At 40.8% G+C, this 14,593-nt stretch overlaps 1 long non-coding RNA gene across 1 annotated transcript in view; it reads left to right on the plus strand.

Moving 5' to 3' along the window:
* The window catches only part of LOC131490059 (uncharacterized), a 407,583-nt gene that overhangs the window by 66,048 nt on the left and 326,942 nt on the right, over positions 1–14,593 (plus strand). The window contains exon 2 of the long non-coding RNA XR_009250929.1: positions 8,160–8,349. This is a non-coding gene — a long non-coding RNA (uncharacterized LOC131490059). The remainder of the gene's footprint in view (positions 1–8,159; positions 8,350–14,593) is intronic.

Raw genomic sequence — 14,593 nt, forward strand, 5'->3', positions numbered from 1 at the left:
GACGCGGGGCTCGAACTCACGGACTGTGAGATCGTGACCTGAGCTGAAGTCGGACGTTTTAACCGACTGAGCCACCCAGGCGCCCCACCAAGCTTCCCATTTTAAGTAGAATGCTCTAATGGGAGCCCAAAGAAAGCATGAGGGAAAGAAACTACAAAAGGTCAATACATGCATTTGCTTAATATGTTGTAAGCCACTGGTGTTCACCCGAATGGGCTGTTAGTCCTCTGTGAAACAGGGAGTGAATGTTATCACCCTACAGCTCAATGGAATGGAAACAAAGAGACTGTTAGAATCTGCTTATCCACGTCCAAGAGGAGACCATGAAAGGGCTATATTCTCCTATGATGGTATTTTGTCTTATTGCATTTTCCAAGCTTCTTAAAATGTTAATAGTCTCTGGGAATACTGGCAAGAAACGAAACACGAAACATAACAAAAATAATTGAGACAAAATGATTCTCGGAAAGAGTATGCTACTTCGTAAATCTAGATTATCTGAGACTGTGCGGAGTTTAATTCCAGGGATTGAAAACATGAGAATTGGTGTGCATCCAATATTGTAAGTCTAAACCTCGGACCCCTCGGAAAAACATTTCGGTGTACCCCTTCGCTCTCTCATCTATCTCTATCAGCACATACATATAAATATCAGTGGACCATAGGTCATAGATGCTGTGGGAAATACCCAAGAAAAACGCAACATAGGGTCTCTACCCTCAAAAGTCTGCTTGGGAAGGAAAAAAGCTGAAGAATAAGTCAAAGTGGGATTTTTTTGGATATTAGTTATAAGAACCTATAATAATTCAGAGGTGGAAAACATCAGCATCACGGGTAAATCAAAGCAAGGTGGAAATAGATGTACACACTGAATGCGCAGCTAACAAACAGGTTTGTCTGGATATGAGGGAAGGAGCTATGCCAGTTAATTGGATATGTTCGTGCAATGGAGGTATCAGGGAAATGTGGGCTTGGGATAAGAAGCGGGTGCTATAGTAGATTCTCGAGCAATTGGTGTAGCTGTTGGGAATGGAGAGGAATCACTCATCCCTATCAGAATGTGTTTCTCTCTTCTGGGGCCTTCCTCTAAGCACTTCCCTTATGCTATTTGCAGTCATTAACATTTTAGCTGAAATTACTGTTAACCATCTAACAGGTTCCTCTGGGGCTCACTTAGAGCTATCCTCTAATCCTGAATCAGGAGGACCTGCTTTCATGCCTAAGTTTTCAGGCATGTGTTCAGCTTAGTGTTTTTGCAGTATTTCTTTTTTAAAAGAAAAATTTTTTTTTAATGTTTATTTATTTTTGAGACAGAGCATGAACGGGGGAGGGTCAGAGAGAGGGAGACACAGAATCCGAAACAGGCTCCAGGCTCTGAGCTGTCAGCACAGAGCCCGACGCGGGGCTCGAACTCACGGACCGGGAGATCATAACCTGAACCGAAGTTGGCGGCTTAACCGACTGAGCCACCCAGGCGCCCCTTTTGCAGTATTTCTTATAACTGGGGTCTCATTTGAACTGCAGCCAGGACTTCCCACTGGCTCCTCAAAGCTCTGGATCCCTATTTCCAACAAAGCTTTAAAAATTTCCCAATGAACTACCTAAAGGAGATAGGGTAGACACAGGCTGGCACAGAGTAGATGCTTAACAGATCTGAGCTTCATAACTTCGTTTTACTTTCTAGAATTTTTGCTGTTTTTTTTTTTTCTTTCCCTTGCTGGCTATTACAGGTTTGTTGTGAGCTGTGGGCTTATGTAGTGACTGCTGGTGGTGTGGCATGAAGAGGCTACATTCATTCCAAGGATGCCAGCTCCCATTTTACTAAGGGAGAGCCCAGTGGTAGGAACACATAAGAAATGTAAAGAGCTATGTGGACTGGTGAACTGTGGGATGCAGTCATGAACTTGGCTAGACCTTGTGAGTTGCTTATATTCTCTATTAATAGTTCAATTTTCCTTTTGAGAACACTTTATTTTGGAAGCTAGTGAAATGATTACATTTGGAAGAGTGTCTTAGATCAGTAATATTTTAGACAAAATAGCATGGTAAAAGGGAAGTCATGTGAATGTCAGGGGTTAAAGAGACTTGGCAATGAATCTGTCTTGATCATTTGTTGGCAGCTAGAACTTGGTTAAGTTACTTAGTTCCCTTGTGCCTCACTTTTCGTGCCCATAAAATGGGGGACACTAATTACCTACATTAGAGAGCTGTTATAAGGGCTAACCAGATAATGCTTACAAAATGACTAATGTTTAGTATCAGGAGTCATATGGTGTAGTTTTCATGGTATCATGATAGAATTATGACTAGGAGTCGAGGAATCTCCTTGTCTTGCCCAGCATATAATTCTCCCTTTCAATGAATTCTAAGGGAGATAATTACATAAAAGAGTTCCATGGAGGTGGGAATTATCTGGTTATTACGTCTTTCATAGACACTTGGCATCTATCAATGGAGGAGTCATTTTATCACTAGTGAGTTCCCAAGTCGTCCCAAGTCTCCAATAGGAGGCTTACGTTTTAATCTGGGTTACAGCTTGTGATTTGGACTCAAGACCCATGTTGGCTTCTCTTCACCATCCCTTCCCTTCCCCAGTAATTGTCAATCTCATTACCATATGCACCCAGCCTAAAGTGACAGGAAGAAATGAGAGAGCCCAGGAGGGCTGACCTGCAGGGAGGTTGTGGTTCAGTGTAACAGCCCCAAAGCATGGAGGAAACATGAAACAGGAGAGTGTGTGACATGTGTGGGCATGATCTTTCCCACACAGTGGGTCCTTCTGTTTAAGATATGGACCAATCAGTTTGTGTCATTTGTTCTTTGAGGAGTAATGTGAGAAGGAAGAAGGAAATAATGACCTTCAACCACAGTGCCTCCCCAGCCAATATAGTTAAGTGCTTAATAAATGATACTTCCCTTGACCTCTTTTATAGTGTTTTAAAATGAAGCATTTTATATGAATGGACCAATTTGTTCTTTTTACTGTATTCTGTCTCCTGTATTCATTTCCTCCAAAAACTGAGAAAATATCTGAGTGTTGGTGCTCCTTCCTCTGAAATGGACAGTGGACCCGTTCTAGCTGGGGATTGGGGAGGGATGTCTGTGTCTTTTTGTTACTGTTTCTGACAGGTTTGCCCCTTTCCCAGACTAGAAAAACACTGGGTTGAGAGCCAGAGGTCTCTGGTTTTAGGGATGGCCCAGTGAGGCCAGCTACTTCAGCTTTCTGGTTCTCAGCTTCCTCACATTTAATATATGGCGGTGGAGTGAGAGTGGAGTGATTTTCAAACTTTGTTCCTTGGACTGGAGGGGTTTCACAGTGAGGCTTTCATGCCATGTGTGGGAGTCAGGAAGGATGGAAAGGCTGTAGGGCCCAAGTGGGGTGAGCTCCTAGCCACCCACTCCACCCCATCCATGTACACCCATCCTGCTTCTGTCTTTCATGTGTTGGGGTCCTGCACAGAACTTTGTAAGTTTCTGTTCTTTACAAGTCTGAAAATAGGGGCACCTGTGTGGCTCAGTTGGTTAAGTGTCTGACTCTTGGTTTCGGCTCAGGTTATGATCTCACAGTTTCTGAGTTCGAGCCCCACATTGGGCACTGCGCTGACAGAGTGGACCCTGCTTGGGATTCTCTCTCTCTTTCCCTTTCTCTCTGCTCCTCCTTGCTGGCGCTGTCTCTATCTCTCTCAAAACAAACAAATAAATAAATAATAAATAAATAATAAATAAATAAAGTCTGAAAATCTCAGACCTGGATGAACTCTGAAGCTGTGTTCTCCAATGCTTTGGCTACTGGTCACGCATAGCTACTGAGCACTTGAAAGGCGGCTAAGCTCTAGGAACCACCTCTGTTTCCTCCAGGACCCTGGGGAGTCAGACTCTCTGAGGGCTACGTCAAGGTAATGTTGGCCTCTGAGAGGGATGGGGCCTGAGTCTTATTTGTTAATCACCAGACTTCCTTGGATGACAAATTGCTTTGACATGGTTAGCGATCCAGGCTGTTAAAGTGGAATAGGTTGTGAGCTAATCACAGCTTAATAAGCCTTCTCATTTTCTGTTATAACCTATAAAGTACTCTTCTGTTTCTAAATTCTTGTGTGGAAAACTATCCTTCAAGGTTCATTTTTTTTTCTTTTTCTTTTTTTTAGGAAAGGGTAAGGGTAATGTGAGAATAGGATAATATTCAGTCAAGGATGAGCAGACCTGGATGTTAGTGGGTTCTGCTTATTAATAGCTGCATGACTTTGGGGGATTCTCTGTTCTCTTTGGACATTGATTTACTCATCTGTATAACAGGTGATACCTTGGTCTGCCTACCGTTTATATGAAAAAGTATTTATTATGGACTGAATGTTTGTGTCCCCTCCCCCCCCCCCAAATTCATATATTAAAGCCCTAACCCCCAATGTGTTAGCATTTGGAGGTAGACCCTTTTGGGAGGTAATTAGGTTTATTGAAGTCATGAGGGTGGGCCCTATGGTGGGATTAGTGTTCTTCTAAGAAAAGGAAGATACCAGAGCTCTCTCTGTGGCATGTGAAGATACAGCAGGAAGGCAGTGCAAAAAGGCAGCCAGATGTCCACAAATCAGAGGAAGGCCTTCACCAGAACTCAATCATAATGGGGGCACCTGGGTGACTCAGTCGGTTGAGCATCTGACTTCGGCTCAGGTCATGATCTCACGGTTTGTGGGCTTGAGCCCCGTGTCAAGCTCTTTGCTGACAGCTCAGAGCCTGGAGCCTGCTTTGGATTCTGTGTCTCCCTCTTTCTCTCTGCCCCACTCCTGCTCATGCTCTGTCTCTGTCTCTGTCTGTCTCAAAAATAAATATAAACATTAAAAAAAATTAGAAAAAAACCCCTCAATCATAATGGTCCCTTGATCTCAGGCTTTCCAGCCTCCACAACTATGAGAAATAAGTGTTGTTTAAACTTCCCATCTCTGGCATTTTGTTATAGCAACTTGAACTGTCTAAGACAGTGTTTGATAAATGAATAGTGAGAAGGCACACTAGTTATGAGTTACTTTAGAACTTTGGAAGTTTAATGCAGCGTCTTCCTCTGCTTGTCTAAACCTGGTTCTGATACTTTCCACGTGTGATTCTGAGTGAGGCACTAATTCTGTCTGGGCATCTTAAGATTCCTTCTCCCTCAAGGTTCTGTGAAATCACAAATATGACTTAAACTCACTACTTTATATTTTCTGGGTCTCAAAAAGCATACATGTGTGTTTACTTATTTTAAAGAATTGTACCTCTTAAGTTGCAAAGGTAATATCTGCTCCTCATATAAAGTTCAAAAATTATAAAAGCATAGGAAATAAAAAAAAAAGTGAAGGACTTTATCTCTTCGTTTTCCCCAAATCTAATAGTTTGCTGTATTTCCCAGGTATCTCTATGCTTATACAGTCTGTGTGTGTGTGTGTGTGTGTGTGTGTGTGTAATTTTTACTTGAGTTGAATCAGGCTACAGTTGTTTGCAACTATTTTTTTTAAAATTTAATGGCATTCCAAGGTTATCTTTCTATATCTATATATTATGCTCTTTTATCCTTTTTAGTATTTGCATGATGTTCCATTGCATTGTTGGAGAAGGTCATCAAGAGGACACGTGCCCGTCAGTTGACTCGGGAGCTGGACCTGGGCACAGAGGCTCCTCACCCCCTCTTATGTCCTTGGAATGTGTATTATGCCCACTGTTCCTTGTCTTATGGCCACCCAAGATGAGTCTTTAAATAAATTTCTTACTTAATAAAACTGCCACTTACCAATCTCTTCAGTCTCTTTGCCCTCCAAGTATGGGGGCCAGCTTTAGATTGAACCTGGGAATCTCCCATGGTTGTGAACCAACATGCATGCATATGCTTAATTTATTTAGCTAATCCCTTACTAATGAGGATGTTATTTACTCATTTTATATTTGTTTTTTACAATTATAGAAATAATATGTGCATATTGTAAGAAACATGAACAGTAAAGAAAGATATAAAATATAAGGCAAAGTTTTCTGACCCATTTCCATTTTTAATTTCTCAAATCAAATTCCCTAGTACTTATCACTTTGAATAGGTTTCAGTTTCATTTTTTTGCTGGCTATTCTTGTAGCTCTAAATAGTATACTTCTCTATTTGTTGATTCAACAATTTTAAACAGTATCTATTGACTGGCTGCTAGGAAAAATAAACAGGAGTCTGAAATTCAGTGGCATGGAGGAAAGGACAACCTCTTAGAATATGTGTCTTAATGTGTGTATCCTGATTTAATATTTATATGATGAAAGTTATTGATATAATCTATTATGAAGGTATTTTTTCTGTATTTCAAAAACTTTCCATTGTGGTGGGGTAGAAGGGTGGGATAATTTCAGTCTTCTACTATTTCACGAAACCAATGACCTGGAGGAATTATGTAGCATCAGCTTTATATACATGTTTATAATGACCCAGCCTTGCCTTGGGATTATTGGAGCACTTACTGAACAGAGGGGTCCAAGTTTTAATCCATGGGCTGCTGAGGGAACACTGATGAGAGCCTGGCAAGCACACGCTAGACATGGAACCCAGTGACAAATGGCAAATTCAAGACACTTGCAGACAGATTTCACTGTCAAACTTCTAAAGGTTGTATCTGAGCACAAGATGTGGGTGTGGGCTCAAGTATATTGGGCTAGTCAGATATTCCTGGGTCAGACACCATAGAGACCCCTGAAGTCCAAGTGAGTTCTAGGGTGGGGATGTCCTCCAACACTGGTGCTGGGAAGTTTTATAATGTAGGCACTGAGAGAAACTAATTGGGAGTTTCCAATAGAGTTTTCTGCAGAAAAACTGTATTAGGTTACTAAAATGTTTCCTGCACTTAAAAAATGTTGTGCTCAGGCTGAGTTGGAACTGGTAAACCGTTAAAGTGGTCTGCTACTCTGGTTTCACTATTATTAAGGAATTTATTTAAAGACAAGTCAAAATATAAAGGCAGTGGTAGAAAAGTAATCAGGTATGTATTTTAGGGTAAGGGATTTTCTGGCTGATGCATGTGGCTCTCTAGATTATAAGGAGTGAGAGCTATCCTGTCAGGGGGAGGGGAATTAGTTCACATTGCTCTTAAGGTCATATCTCCAACCCCATATCACTTAATAAACAGTGTTATTCATTACATCTTTGTGTGTGTGCATGTGAAATATGCCATTGTGCCATTGTGACCTTCTCATAAATGAAAACAGCTAGGGGCACTTGACTAAGAAGGCTAGAAAATCAGGTTCTGTTAATCTACTGAATAACCCCATGCAGGTCTTCAGACACTGCAGATCCTGGAGGTGGAATAAGGTATGAAGGACCCAGGCAGAAAGAAATTAGATAGGGTTCTGTGGCCTTGATTACCAGGCACGTGAGGGTTCTCTATATCTCTGGGAAGCTGTACGATAGGCATAGGATTGAGTAGGACCATTCCTAATGGACCATGGGGCCTGGCTACCCTGGACTCAGGATTCAGATCTAGTGGAGTCTGAGGGTGGCTGACCTTTTTTGGATAGTTCTGTGTGGGTGATGTATCATGCTATCAACCGGCCATCAGAACAGAGTGATAGCCAGTCTTTAGAATGAATCACTCAAGTTTAGTCCTTTGGATCAGGAAGAGTGTTAGGAGTAAAGCTTTGAAAAGGAAGATGATGGTAGTCATGGAGGTAGGATAGTGTAGACCAGCGGCTCTCCAAGAGTGGTTCTCAGCCTAGCCGAGTCAGAATCACCTGGGAACTTGTTAGAAATGCAAATCCTCAGGCACACTCCAGACCTACTAAATCAGAAACTCTGGGAGTAGGGCTGAGCAATCTGTGTTTCTAACACGCTCTAGGTAATTCTGATGAATACTATAGTTTGGGAACTAGTGCTATAGATTAACTAGCTACCTGTTCATTAACTTGAGATTACTTTGGTGATATTTATGTAGGCAAGCACAAGTGAAACATGAGTCAAAAAACTCAGATAAGTAAGTTACACATTTCTTCCAAGCCTCTGCTATTGAGGGAAAGTTTATATATTTTTTATTATGTAAAGAAAGAACATTAGTTGAGAACTTCTTGTATGCTTGGCAGTGTGCTTAGTATTTTAGCGGCATTATTACCTTGAATTTCCCCATCTTCTTTATTAATTAGGTGCTATTTTTATTTCCATTTTACAGATGAAGAGACAGAAGGATTAAGGATCTCATTAAAGTGTTTGGAGCTAATAAGTGGCAGAGCTGAAATTTGAACCCAGGGAATTTCAGAAAATGAGCCTGGCTTTCTTAACTGCTAAGCTGTACTAGACGATTCTTAATTTCCCATTACACTCTCTCCCTGTGTGAAGGACTGTGGACCATGAACCATTCGGTAATGTATATTGATTAGTGCTTTTCTGCTATGGGTATGATGTAAAACTGGTATTTTTCCTGTCATTGCTAACTTATTACTCTTCAATCTCTGTAGAGTTAACAATTTCAACATATTTGTTTGCAGTTAAGCTCAGAGTTTAATGCTAAGTGAACTTCATATATACTATGTTTTAATCTTGCACTTGCTGAATTTATGCTTTTCCATTACACCTGTAAATCTCTCCCAGTCATAATATGAATGATTTACCATTTTCCTCTCAAGGATTTCCTTGTGTTGTGTTGGCACCTCCTATTCTACTTTAGGACAAGGGTAAAAATAATAAGACTTGGTCATTTTAAATCAGCCCCAAATATTGTTTTAGGATAAGCATCCAATTATTATTATTTTTTTCTTGTGGTTAAGTTTTCTGTAATTGGAAATGTTGAGGTAATGCTGTTTTAAATTCCGAGTGTGAAAATACTTCTATAGGCATGAGTCCTCTCCTTGTGTGTATGAGCGATTGGGTGTGGGTCAAAGAGACTTGGAACATTAATTTTAATTCAGAAGTGGTTCCAGAGAGACAAGTTAATTTTCAAAATCAGCCTGGTGAGAGTTGGGGCTTGGAAAATGCATTCAAGGAAAAATGTCTTATACTCTGCTAGAACAATTATGAGGTAATAGGCTAGGAGTAAACTGGCCACCGAGGTTTAGTAATGTTTCTAGAGTTGTGGCTGATTTGCCTGAAAATCTCAAATACCACATCTTGCTGATTCTAAGACAAATCACTTTTCACATTTTAATATTTATGAAGTCAGAATACACCTTGTAGTTGATGAATATATGGTAGGATATTAACATGGAGGTTTTAGCTGAGGCTAAAGTAGGAAGTATATTTTCAAAGTAGATGGTAGCAGAAGGAATCATGACTTTTTAGTGTTTAAATTCAAATTTTACTTTTAGTTGTGGCAAAATACACAGAGTATGAAATTGGCCATCGTAATCATTTAAAAAAAATTTTTTTTAACGTTTATTTATTTTTGAGACAGACAAAGCATGAATGGGGGAGGGTCAGAGAGAGGGAGACACAGAATCTGAAACAGGCTCCAGGCTCTGAGCTGTCAGCACAGAGCCCGACGCAGGGCTCGAACTCACCGACCGCGAGATCATGACCTGAGCCGAAGTTGGCCGCTTAACCGACTGAGCCACCCAGGCGCCCCAATCGTAATCATTTTTAAGTGTACAGTTCAGTAGCATTAAGTACATTGGCACTATTCTGCAACTGTCCACCTCCAGAAATTTCTCATCTTCTTAAACTGAAACTCTATACCCATCAAAGAGTAACCCCCCATGCTCCCCTCCCTCCAGCCTCTGACAACCACCATTCTTTCTGTCTCTATGAATCTGTCTACTTTAGGTACCTCATATACGTGGAATCATATAGTATTTATCTTTTTGTGACTCGCTTATTTCATTTCACATACTGTCCATAATGTTAATTTATGTTGTAGTACGTGTCAGAATTTCCTTCTTTTTTTAAAAGGCCAAATAATTACTCCATTAGATGTATATACCACATTTTGTTTTTCTATTCAGCCATTGAAGGACATTTAGGTTACTTCCGCTTTTTGACAATTGTGAATAATGCTGCGTTATGAATACGGGTGTATAAATATGTGTTTGGGAACTTGCTTTTGACTCTTTTGGGTTTACACCCAAAAGGTGAATTGCCAGATCATAAGGTAATTCTACTTTTAATTTTTTGAGGAACCTCTGTACTTTTCTCCATAATGGTATCACCAGTTTGCATTCCCAACACCAGTGCACAAATTACAATTTTTTTTTTACTTCCGTGCCAACTTTTGTTATTTTCCAGTTTCTTTTTAAAAACATTTTTTTAACGTTTATTTATTTTTGACGGAGAGAGAGACAGAACGTGAGTGGGGAGAGGCAGAGAGAGAGGGAGACACAGAATCTGAAGCAGGCTTCAGGCTCTGAGCTGTTAGCACAGAGCCTGAGACGGGGCTTGGGGCTTGGGGCTTGGGGCTTGAACCCATGAACTGTGAGATCATGACCTGAGTCGAAGTCAGACACTTAACTGACTGAATCATCCAGGGACCTTTGGTTTGTTTGTTTGTTTGTTTGTTTTTTTTAACATTTATTTATTTATTTTGAGAGAGAGAGAAAGAGAGAGAGAATGTGCCTGTGCAAGCACAGGAGGGGCAGGGAGAGAGAGAATCCCGAGCAGGTTCCACACTGTAAGCACAGAGCCCAACGTGAAGCTCAGTCTCACAAACCAGAAGATCATGACCTGAGCCAAAATCAAGAGTTGGATGCTTAACGCACTGTGTCACTCAGGTGCCCCTTTCTAGTCTCTTGATGGTAGCCATCCTAATGGGTGTGAGGTGGAGGAACCATGACTCCTAAGGACCTTACTTTACACAGGAGATATAATAAAAGGGAAGAAATTGAATATTTAAGAATGACCTTGGGAGGAGGTTGTTGATGGAGAATTGCTGATTTGACCTCCTAGGGAGAATAAGTCAAAGTAAAACCTATGGAGAGGCACAAGTTGTGCTTTGTCTGTTTTCTTAAGGAGACTTTTCCCCTCTCAAGTCTAAGGAGACCACTTGGAGATCTAAAACATGCACCTGCTATCCAGCCATGGATAGTGTTGACATCAGCTCATGACAGTATTGGTCAGGTTAGAACCTTTCTGCTCCTTTGCCTCTTCTCCCACTCCTCACTATAGCTCTTGGGGAGGGAGGGTTGGAAACTGCCATAAGCAAGTTGTAGGTGGGAGTGGAAAGACTAGACTGGAAAAAGAAGAAGCAGCTGACGACATCCCATTGTCTGCACACTTTCTATCTGCAGCAGACACAGATAAAGGAGGTAAAAAGCTTCAACTCTGTATCAAGACCATGTTTTGATTATGATGTAGGGTTGAGTATTCTAATTACCAACTTGAAACTGCCTTTTGTCACTTAAAGTAACAGTTGAACTTTTTAATGACCTAAGAGAAACCAGAGAATTCATGGAGTCAACTTTCATTTTCATCCAGGGCAATAATAGTCTTGTGGAGCACATCTTAAGGGACAGAGAAAGACAAACATAAAATTGCTTTACGATTATATCCTGTGGGTTGGACTTACTCAGTGAATGGTTAAGTGCACATGTTCTCTGGTAATGTCTTCCCCCATTGAACCTCTGTCCCATGGTAATTAAGCTGATGGTGAGTTGTCCTTGGATAATTGAGAGAATGGTCGAAGATATTTATCTGAGTCCTGTTAGGACATTTAGAAAGAGAAAACATTCCCAAGTGTCATGTTTAGCTGTGGTGTGTTTGGCCTCAGGAAGACTGAACTAGTTTATTTGGAGGTGCCTAAGTAGGAGAAATGGGATAATCTCTTATGGCCGAATGAGGGATTGCACAGGTTTCCATCTCACACTCCCTCCAAGACAGTGGGATTCTTTGTTTCTAAAATGTTCAACTTGGGGCTCAGTTAATTAAGGGTACGACTCGATTTTGGCTCCGTTCATGATCCCAGGGTCATGGGATCCAACCCCCGTGTCGGGCTCCATGCTGAGCATTGAACTTGCTTAGGATTCTCTCTCTCCCTCTGCCTCTGCATCCCTCTCCCTGCTTGTACATGCTCGCTCTCTCTAAATACATACATACATACATACATACATACTTAACTGACATCACGATCACCAGATCTTCACTGTTCTTTAGCCACATGTTGACAGTTTTTTCTTTTTCTTTTTTGCTTGGAGTCTTAACAGTGTTACTGGATTGGGATTTTTTTAGTACTGAGAGTTTAGCACATGCACCCCAGTGTTAAAGCAGCGCTATCAACAACAGCTTTCCAAATTATGGAAAGAGCTCAAGTGTCCATTGACTGATGAGTGGATAAAGGAGATGTCGTGTGTGTGTGTATATATGTATATATATATACATACACATACATACACAATGGAATATTACAGGGATCAAAAATAATGAAATCTTGCCATTTGCAACAGTGTGGATGGAACTAGAGTGTATTATGTTAAGTGAAATAAGTCAATTAGAGAAAGACAAATATCCTATGATTTCACTTGTATGTGGAATTTAAGAAACAAACCAGTTGCAGAAGGAAAGGAAAAATAAAATAAGATAAAAACAGGGAAGCTCTTAAAGAAAGAGAACAAACTGAGGGTTAATGGAGGGAGGTGGGTGGGGTGGATGGGCTAAAAGGAGTGATGGGCATTAAGGAGGGCACTTGTGATGAGCACTGGGTGTTATATGTAAGTGATAAATCACTAAATTCTCCTGAAACCAGTACTACACTGTATATTAACTAACTTGAATCTAAATGAAACCAAAGAGAGAAAAAAATGCAGGGGTAACCACTTATTTAGGACTTAGGGAATATCAGATTATATATGTTGGTCATGTTAAAATAGCTACTGACAAAAATCATTGTTTTTTTTTTTTTTTTGGAAAAATATTTTTGTTTCTGTTGTATTATGTGAATGCTTCCAAATTATTTTTGGGTGAAATGTTTGTGTTAGGTATTTGGCATTGGTTAGATAGCCGTGTTCGTGGAGCAGTAGGTGCAACATTTATTTTTAGGAAGACAGAACTTTGCTGTTGAGTTATTGTTGTGGAGAGTCACGTGGGCATACTGGTCATCCTCAACACCACCAGAACTGCACCTACCTCCAGATTCCACCAGAGGTCATTTGCCTTTTGTCAGTAGTTGATGGGGAATAAATCAACATGCCTACACAGTAAGATTTATTTCCTTTTGATTAGAAAAAACCAGAGGCAGGAAAGTCTTCCTATGTGCTTCGGAGTCAAGGCTGCTTCTCTGTCTTCCCGTGGGTGGGCACCATCCTCAAGCTCATGGCGAGATGGCAGCAGGAGTTCCAGCAATACATTCAGTCACGACGATGGCTAGAAAGAGAAAAGAGGCTCTTTTCTTCCTTAAACTTAAGGGAAATTTTCCTTGAAGGGCCTCTTTCCTTCCTCCACCACAGCTGACTTCTTTTATGTTTCTCATTGGCTGGGATTTGTGACATAACCTAAATCAGTAACTGGCAAGGGGCAAGGTGCTACCAGGATTGACTTATAAAGTCCCTGGGCATGCTGATCAGTTGGTTTCTCTGGAAGCACAGGGGCAATGCAAGGATTCTGTTAGGAAGGAGAGTGAGCGGGATCCATACTTTGTAAACAGCTGATAATGTCTAATTACAAAAAAGGTGGATTTTCAGAAAAGCCCAGTGACCACCCCTGGTTCAAAGACATTTTATTCAGATGAAAAGAATACTCTTTGTTGGATCACAAAACATTCATTACCTTAAAGCTAGAGAGAACCTTAGGTATTGTCTAGCCTTAGGTATAGTCTAGGGTCAGAGAATGAAGGTGACTTCCCCAAATTCCAGTTAGTAAACAGCAAGCCTATGGACGGCAAGCCTATGGACAGTTCTAGGGCAATAATAGACCAATGACTACTACTTCATTGCTCTATAGTGACACTTCTCTTGATCATGGCAGAGGGTCAGACACTGAACTGAAATGGAAGGAGAGAACAAAGAGAGTTTCAGTGGCAACTGTCTGTGGTATAGTCTGTGGGAGATACAGACCTGAGCTGAAGCCAACTTTTCCTTTGAAGGATCAGATAGTAAATATTTCAGGTTTTCTCGTCTAGTGGTTTCTGTTGCAACTATCCAACTTTGCCATTGCAGTGTGAAACCAATGACTGTGCTTCTCTAGCAGTTTGTTTATAAAAATAGGAAATGGGCAGAACTTGACCAGTGGTCTGTAGTTTGCTGACCCTTGGTTCCATGCTTCTGAAAGATTGATCTTCTGGTTTCAGTGCCAGTACAAAAATGGTTTTGAGATGGACCAGATGGGTTTTTAGAACAGGCTGAAGTATTTGCATTTTCCCCAAACCCAAAGTCAAAGGCCTTCCACGTTGTTTACATGTAATGGAAACTACTCTTTATCCAGTCAATTTATCATGACAACTGGTGCATTCAGTATATTAAGCAGACTCCTCGTTTATTTCACTGAACTGATCGGTCAAGCAGTCAAAATAGTGTGCTCTTGCCAAGGCATAACCTTGATGTAAGGTTCAGACAGCTAATCCTCCAGGAACCAATGTACCTGAAAGTTGGTTTACCTGTTATCTACATATCTTATTGAGCCTCATATGAGGACATCTAATTAAATCACACTCTGAATGAGGGCACATCTTGCGTTAGAATTAATTTAGCC

Source organism: Neofelis nebulosa, chromosome 11 (genome assembly GCF_028018385.1).
Source record: "Neofelis nebulosa isolate mNeoNeb1 chromosome 11, mNeoNeb1.pri, whole genome shotgun sequence".
Taxonomy (NCBI): domain Eukaryota; kingdom Metazoa; phylum Chordata; class Mammalia; order Carnivora; family Felidae; genus Neofelis; species Neofelis nebulosa.